We start from the raw sequence: 6,527 nt of genomic DNA, 5'->3' as shown, positions 1-6,527 counted from the left end.
AGATGAAAGGATGGACTATCCAGAGACTACCCCATCCGGGAATCCATCCCATCATCAGCCACCAAACCTAGATACTAATGCACATGCCAGCAAGATTCATATCTATTTTCTAATTAAAATATTCCTCGAATTCATTTTCCTGTTAGTCATTCCTTGATTTTCTTTTTTCAAAAACATTTTTTTTTCTTATGATGTGGTTGAGCTGAGAAATTTTAACTTCTGCTTCATGTAAAAATATATATTATTTATATGTGTGCATGTGCAAGTGCGTGCACACTTGTATGTGTGAGTGCCTGTAGAAGCCAGAAGAGTTGTTGGAGCTCCTGGAGTTGTAGTTGCAGAAAGTTGTATCTATGAGCCTTCTACCACTGAGCTACAAACCAAATCCCAGAAATGTATTTCTTACAGCTCTTGAGAGTTTAAGCCCAAGATCAAGAGACCAGCAAATTCAGTGTTGGATAAGGGTTCATTTTCTCATAGATGGTGGCTTTTCACTTGGTTCTCAGCTGGTTAAAAGATAAGAAATCCCCCTACCCTCAGCCACCCACCCTTTTTTCTATCTATGGATATATTTTGCTTCCATGCATCACTGTGAACTATGTACATATACAGTGCCCACAGAAACCAGAGGATGTCATCGTATCTCCTGGGACTGGAGTTACAGATGGCCATGAACTGCCATGTGGGTGCTAAGAAATTGAGCCCAGGTCTTCTGGAAGAGTAATCAGTTCTCTTTAATCTCTGAGCCATCTCTTTAGTCCCAAAGGCATGAAGTTCCGTAGGACAATTTTTTGGAAGGGCATTACCAATTGGCACACCCAATTTTGAGTGTTTTACCCCTATAATTCACTCACTGAGTGAAAGTTTCACCTCCTAATGTTTTCATGTGGGCTTCTGACCCTAGCGCCTCACTTCCTCGATGCCACGATCTCCAGATCTTTCTCCTTGTCCTCCAACTTCCTCTTATCCTTGCATACTAACCTCCCATGATTCTTTCTTAAGTCCCTTTCTGGGCTCACTCAGCATATCTATTACCATCTTATCTATGATGTTACAGCTTACATCGTAACTGTTAGGATTATGGCCACACAACCTTTATCTCCAATTCAGTTCCTCTACTGAGTTCTAAGTGTATCTGTCTGGCCAACCTCAGACACCATCTACAGATACCTGTCATTTTGTAAGTTTACAAAACAGATCAGCGGTTTTTCTATAATTGTGTGCCTCTCTCATATTTCCAGTTCTTGTTGCATGTACCATGTTTGAACCCTTGGCTACTCTTCCAAACCTTGATGCCATTTTTAAAGCACTAACTACTACTTTTACAGTGTGATGGTTTGCTTGGCCCAGGGAGTGGCACTATTAGGAGGAGGTGTGGCCTTGTTGGAGGAAGTGTGGGATTTTAGACTCTGCTCCTAGCTGCGCAGAAGTCAGTCTCTCCTGGTTGCCTTTGGATCAAGATGTAGAATTATCAGCTCCTTCTCCATTAACATGGCAGCCTGGATATTGCCATACTTCCTGCCATGATGATAATGAACTGAACCTTTGGAACTATAAACCAGCACCAATCAAATGTTGTCCCTTATAAGAGTTGCCTTCATCATGGTGTCTCTTCTAGAAATGGAAAACCAATTTGTTTACATTTTTTAACCACCAAATCTCATTTATAAAAACAGTCATACTTATTTCACAGACATGTGAGGATGTTAGAGATGTATATGTCAATTTGTGTTATGAGTAATATATAATAAAGAGTGTTGTGTCTTATTACACTAGGTTCTTAACCTTACTCCCTGTCCAGTCAATCACCAAGTCTTCCTTTGTCTGTCTCTTTACCCATGCCTGCTATAAATGCATTTCCAATTTACTCATTTTTCACATGTTAGTTCTTTTAGTATTCCCCTTAGCAAATTATTGCAACTGATTTTTTTAACTTCTACCCTTTCCATACCAATCATTATCCACCACTTACTGAGAATCATCTTCCCAAATGATACATCTGATTATATAATCTTTTCTCCTGGATCTTCACCACATTTCTTTGTCTTACTATATCATTTAAATGCTTTCACAGGGTTGCTATGAGCTGATGTCTGCTCATCATTCCTAAATCACCTCTGGCCCATTCATATTTGAATAGCAATGACAGGCATGTGCTAATTTTTTTCCTCACAGACTTTGTGCTTGATCCCACATGAAATAATTTACTTCCCTGTTTTCCCTACGTTAACTCTGACTCATCCTTCAGATTATGGACCAATCATATGTTTTAACTCTTTTTACCTTATGCCCTTTGCTTTCCCATTTTTTGAGTTTTAGTTGACAAATAAAAAGAGTATATAGTCAAGCTATGCAATTTGGTGTTTGATTTCCACAGTGCAATGGTTACCACCTCAAGTCAATCACCATGATCTTTGCCACACGTGCCTATCCTTTTGGCTGTCTGGGATGATGCGTGTGAATGTGGTAAGGCCAGTGAAAGCCTGCTTTCAACAAGTGGAACAATATGGCCTTATTTATAGGCTGTAGTCCCCAAGTCAGACACTGGATTATCAGAGGTTACCCATCTCACATCTCAAAGTTTGTAGGCTAATTTTATGCATTTTGAGTTGCAGTACACGGATGCTCAAAGCTGGATAATTTGTAGATAAAGGGGCTTATTCTTACAGTTGATGATGCTTAAGAAGTGCATGGAATAATTCTTGGAGATACCAATTTCATTTCCTTTGGGTTGATACTCAGAAATAGGGTTTGCTCAGTTTCACAGTAGCTCTATTTTCCATTTAAGGTGATAAATTGGTAGTGGGGAGAGGGTGCCCCATCTGGGAAGTACCACATGTAAGTTTGACTAATGGAAGAGAGCAGAGGGAAAGCAGATTCATGAGGGAATCCACTCAAAGCTGCTGGTCTTGTATTGTAAAATCTGGATCTTCAGCGAATTAATCCAGTCCTAAGGAAAGGAGAGCTCAAAAATGTATGAGAAGGGTATTTTTGATGTCTGAGGACACCATGACCCAAGCATTTCCCAGAAGACCCCATATCCTTTAACATGAAGAATTAAGATTCAACTTGAGTTTTGGTGGGAGCAAGCCATATTCAAGTTGTAGTGTACTGTTTGATAACCATCTTCCCATTTCTTTTTTCTCCTAGCCTCTGACCGCTACAATTCTATTTTCTGCTTTTATAAGTTTGAGTGATTGAAATTATACACATAAGCAATGTCATAGAGTATCTGTCTCCCTGTGTCTGGCTTTTGAAATTGAGTATAATGTCCTCTAGATTCATCCATGTTGTAAGATTATGGTATAATTATCTTCTTTTTTATGACTGAATGGTGCTCAATTGTCTGTATCTGAACATTTGTACTGAGTCTTGTCCATTTTGAGTTGCAATAACAGAACATTTGAGACTGGGTAATTTATAAAGAAAAGAGGTTTATTTTGGTTCACATTTTTTTCTATTCATATGTTGATGTACATCTAGATTATTTCCATATGATAAATATTACTGCAATAGGCATAAAAAAAAACTTTTTTGGAAATGTCATGAAAAATCATAGGCAACAACTGCCCAGATAAACTGGACAGACTGTATCAAACTAAAAAGCTTCTGCATAGCAAGAAAACAATCACTGAAACTGAAAGGCAACCTACAGATTCAAAACACTATCTGCATCTGTGTAGTGAATCCAGGGTTGTTATTCAAAATATGTAAGAAAGGTATACAAATAAAACAAAACTAAGGAACAAATCATCCGACTAGGAAAAAAAAAACGCGTGAATAACCAGAATAGACATTTTGTCAAAGCAGAAATGCAGAAGGCTTCAGCATCCTGAATCAGCAGGGAGGGACCAAATGAAAAGTACAGTAAGATGTCAACACACACCTGCAAGTAAAGAACCCTGTGGGAATGTAAATGCTAGAGCCATTAAGTTGAAAATCAAGCTACAGCCCTAACTGAGCAAAGTCTCCTTCTGAGTATCAACTCAAAGGGGCTGAAATTGCTATCCCCAAATGATGCTCCATGCACTGCTTAGCATCCAGGTACGCACTTACAGTAAATGGTCTGGAGGCTGCCTACTAACCTTCCTGTGGGGCTAGTAAGGCTGGTGGTTTGAATGAGAAGCGTTCAGCATAAGCTCAGACATACATTTAAACAATCACTCCCAGTTGGTGGCCATGTTTAGTAGCACTAAGAGCCTTTAAGAAGTAGGGAGCCTTCCTGGAAGAAGGATGTATCACTGAGGGTGGGCTTTGAGATTTTTATAGCCTGTGGCCCTACTTCCTGTCTTCTTTTTGCTTACTGTGAACTGATGAGAAGTGGTCACTCTGCTTCCTGACTGCCAGGTGGGCCTCACCTCCTTTGGCCACACCATTCCCTCATGGTCTCGTGGACCATGCTGCGAGGCAAAATAATCCTTTTCTCCTCGAAGTTGTCTTTCGTCAGGGTTTTCTTCCACAGTGACAGAAAACTAATGAATACAGTAAGCCAGTAAATACCACAGCCAGTCAAACTGACATTTCTGATAAACTATGATATATTCAATAGGAATATAACGCAAGGGATCTTATCTCCATAGGCTATTCTCCCTTGGGGCAATGATGGCCTCTGGTTTCCAGCACCTTGGCCTGATCCACAGCACACAGCTCTCTCACTGTTTAGTGTCTCAACACACCATGTAATAAAGCCCACATGTACATTTGTGTTTGCATACTTTGTGTTGACATGTTTCTGGACTGTGCTGTTAGACTATGCTGATTACAGAAAATGTTCAATTCCATTCCATACCCCTCATGTGTATTTAAAGCAACCACAAGTGACAGTTACCGCTGCAGTTCACTTTTTAGTAAATCTTTTGTAAGATCCATCTTTAGAACCTCCACTGTGTCAGAGGAAAGCATGACCCTGAACCACAACAGATGCAGAAAATGTAAGTTGCACATTTTAGCTACCATTTAGATCAACGGAAGGGCTTTTGTATTCTCCAGTCTAAGTGTTTTCTGCTTCTGCCTAAGACAGACATCGTCTAATCTCCAAGGCTTTGAAGAGACTCATTAAATGTGGAAAAGAGCAACGGTTTGGCTTTTCATTAATTTTGGCATGCAAGTTCACTTGAGAATTGATAGGTAGATGTCGTTTCCCAGAAACCTTTTTGAAACAAAAGCAAAAGTAAGATATAGTTCACAGAAGGTCTCCTTTCAGAGAACACTCAGGGTTCAGGTGGCCAGCGGAAGGGCTTTCTTTGTGTGGACTGAATGGAACAGAAGTAAACAAGTTTCAAGGCGAATGCCTAATAGTCTGAACCACCTAATGCCTTCCCTCTAGAAATAAAAGCAAAAGCTCTCAAGTCCTTTTGTAAAGTCTGAGAAAAGGAAAATGCCACACCACCTGAGCTCTCATTCAGCGACTTTCTCCTATAATAGTGCTTTGCTTAGGGATGTAGTTTAACAAACAAGGTGCAATGCCACTTGCAGACTTGGGACAAAACACCATACTGTTTTTTGGGGGGGTGGGATGGGGAGTATACTCTTCCCAAGGCAGGTGACCCTCTGGATGAAGACTCTGACTGTTGACTGAAATGAAGCCAAACTTTCCACCCACTTCTACTCTTTAAAACTTAGTTTGGGGTTAACGGTAATAGCAGCATCTTCTAGCCTTTTGAGTGGCTGTGTGTAACATAGAGGAAATTCCACAAGCAAAGAAGAGCATACACAACTCTGCTCCCCAGGGGATTTAAACATGTTAAAATAAAAATGCACTCTCCTTGCAGGATTTAATTGAACGATTTCTCAGTAGCTGATATCTAGTCTATGTTATTTATATTTAATGCAGCTGTAAGTAAGGGATGTTGTGGATTGTGTCTCTGGGCTAATCATGCTGATGTGTTTAGGATAACACTCTAGGGCTTTGTCTAGCAGTGTTCTGTGCTTGGGACAGTGTGGTGTTAATGCATTTCTAAGGTTGGGGCTGGTTTTTATGAGCTTATACTCTTCTAGATAAGGAAAAGGAAATCGCACCTAGAGCCAGCAAGAGCCAAGAGTGATGTTCAGGGAGTGAGGAAAGTGAAGTCCACGACCGTGCTGTCTCTAGGAACCACATGAAAGTCCGTGATCCATACTGCTTGTGACAGTTTGTACACGCTCAGCCCGGGGAGCGGTGCTATTAGGAGGTGTGGCATTGTTGAAGTAGGTATGGTCTTGTTGGAGTGGGTGTGGCTTTGTTGGAGTAGGTGTGACCTTGTTGGAGTAGGTGTGGCCTTGTTGGAGTAGGTGTATCACTGTGGACATAGGCTTTAAGATACCCAGAAGATGTTCCAACTTGTAATAAGGACACATGCTCCACTATGTTTATAGCAGCCTTATTTATAATAGCCAGATGTCCCTCAACAGAGGAATGGATACAGAAAATGTGGTACATTTACACAACAGAATACTACTCAGCTATTAAAAACAATGAATTTATGAAATTCTTAGGCAAATGGATATATCTGGAGGATATCATCCTGAGTGAGGTAACCCAATCACAA

This window comes from Mus pahari, chromosome 9, assembly GCF_900095145.1.
Source record: "Mus pahari chromosome 9, PAHARI_EIJ_v1.1, whole genome shotgun sequence".
Lineage (NCBI taxonomy): Eukaryota > Metazoa > Chordata > Mammalia > Rodentia > Muridae > Mus > Mus pahari.
The sequence above is the reverse complement of the archived record's forward strand: the minus strand, read 5'-3'. Positions refer to the sequence as shown.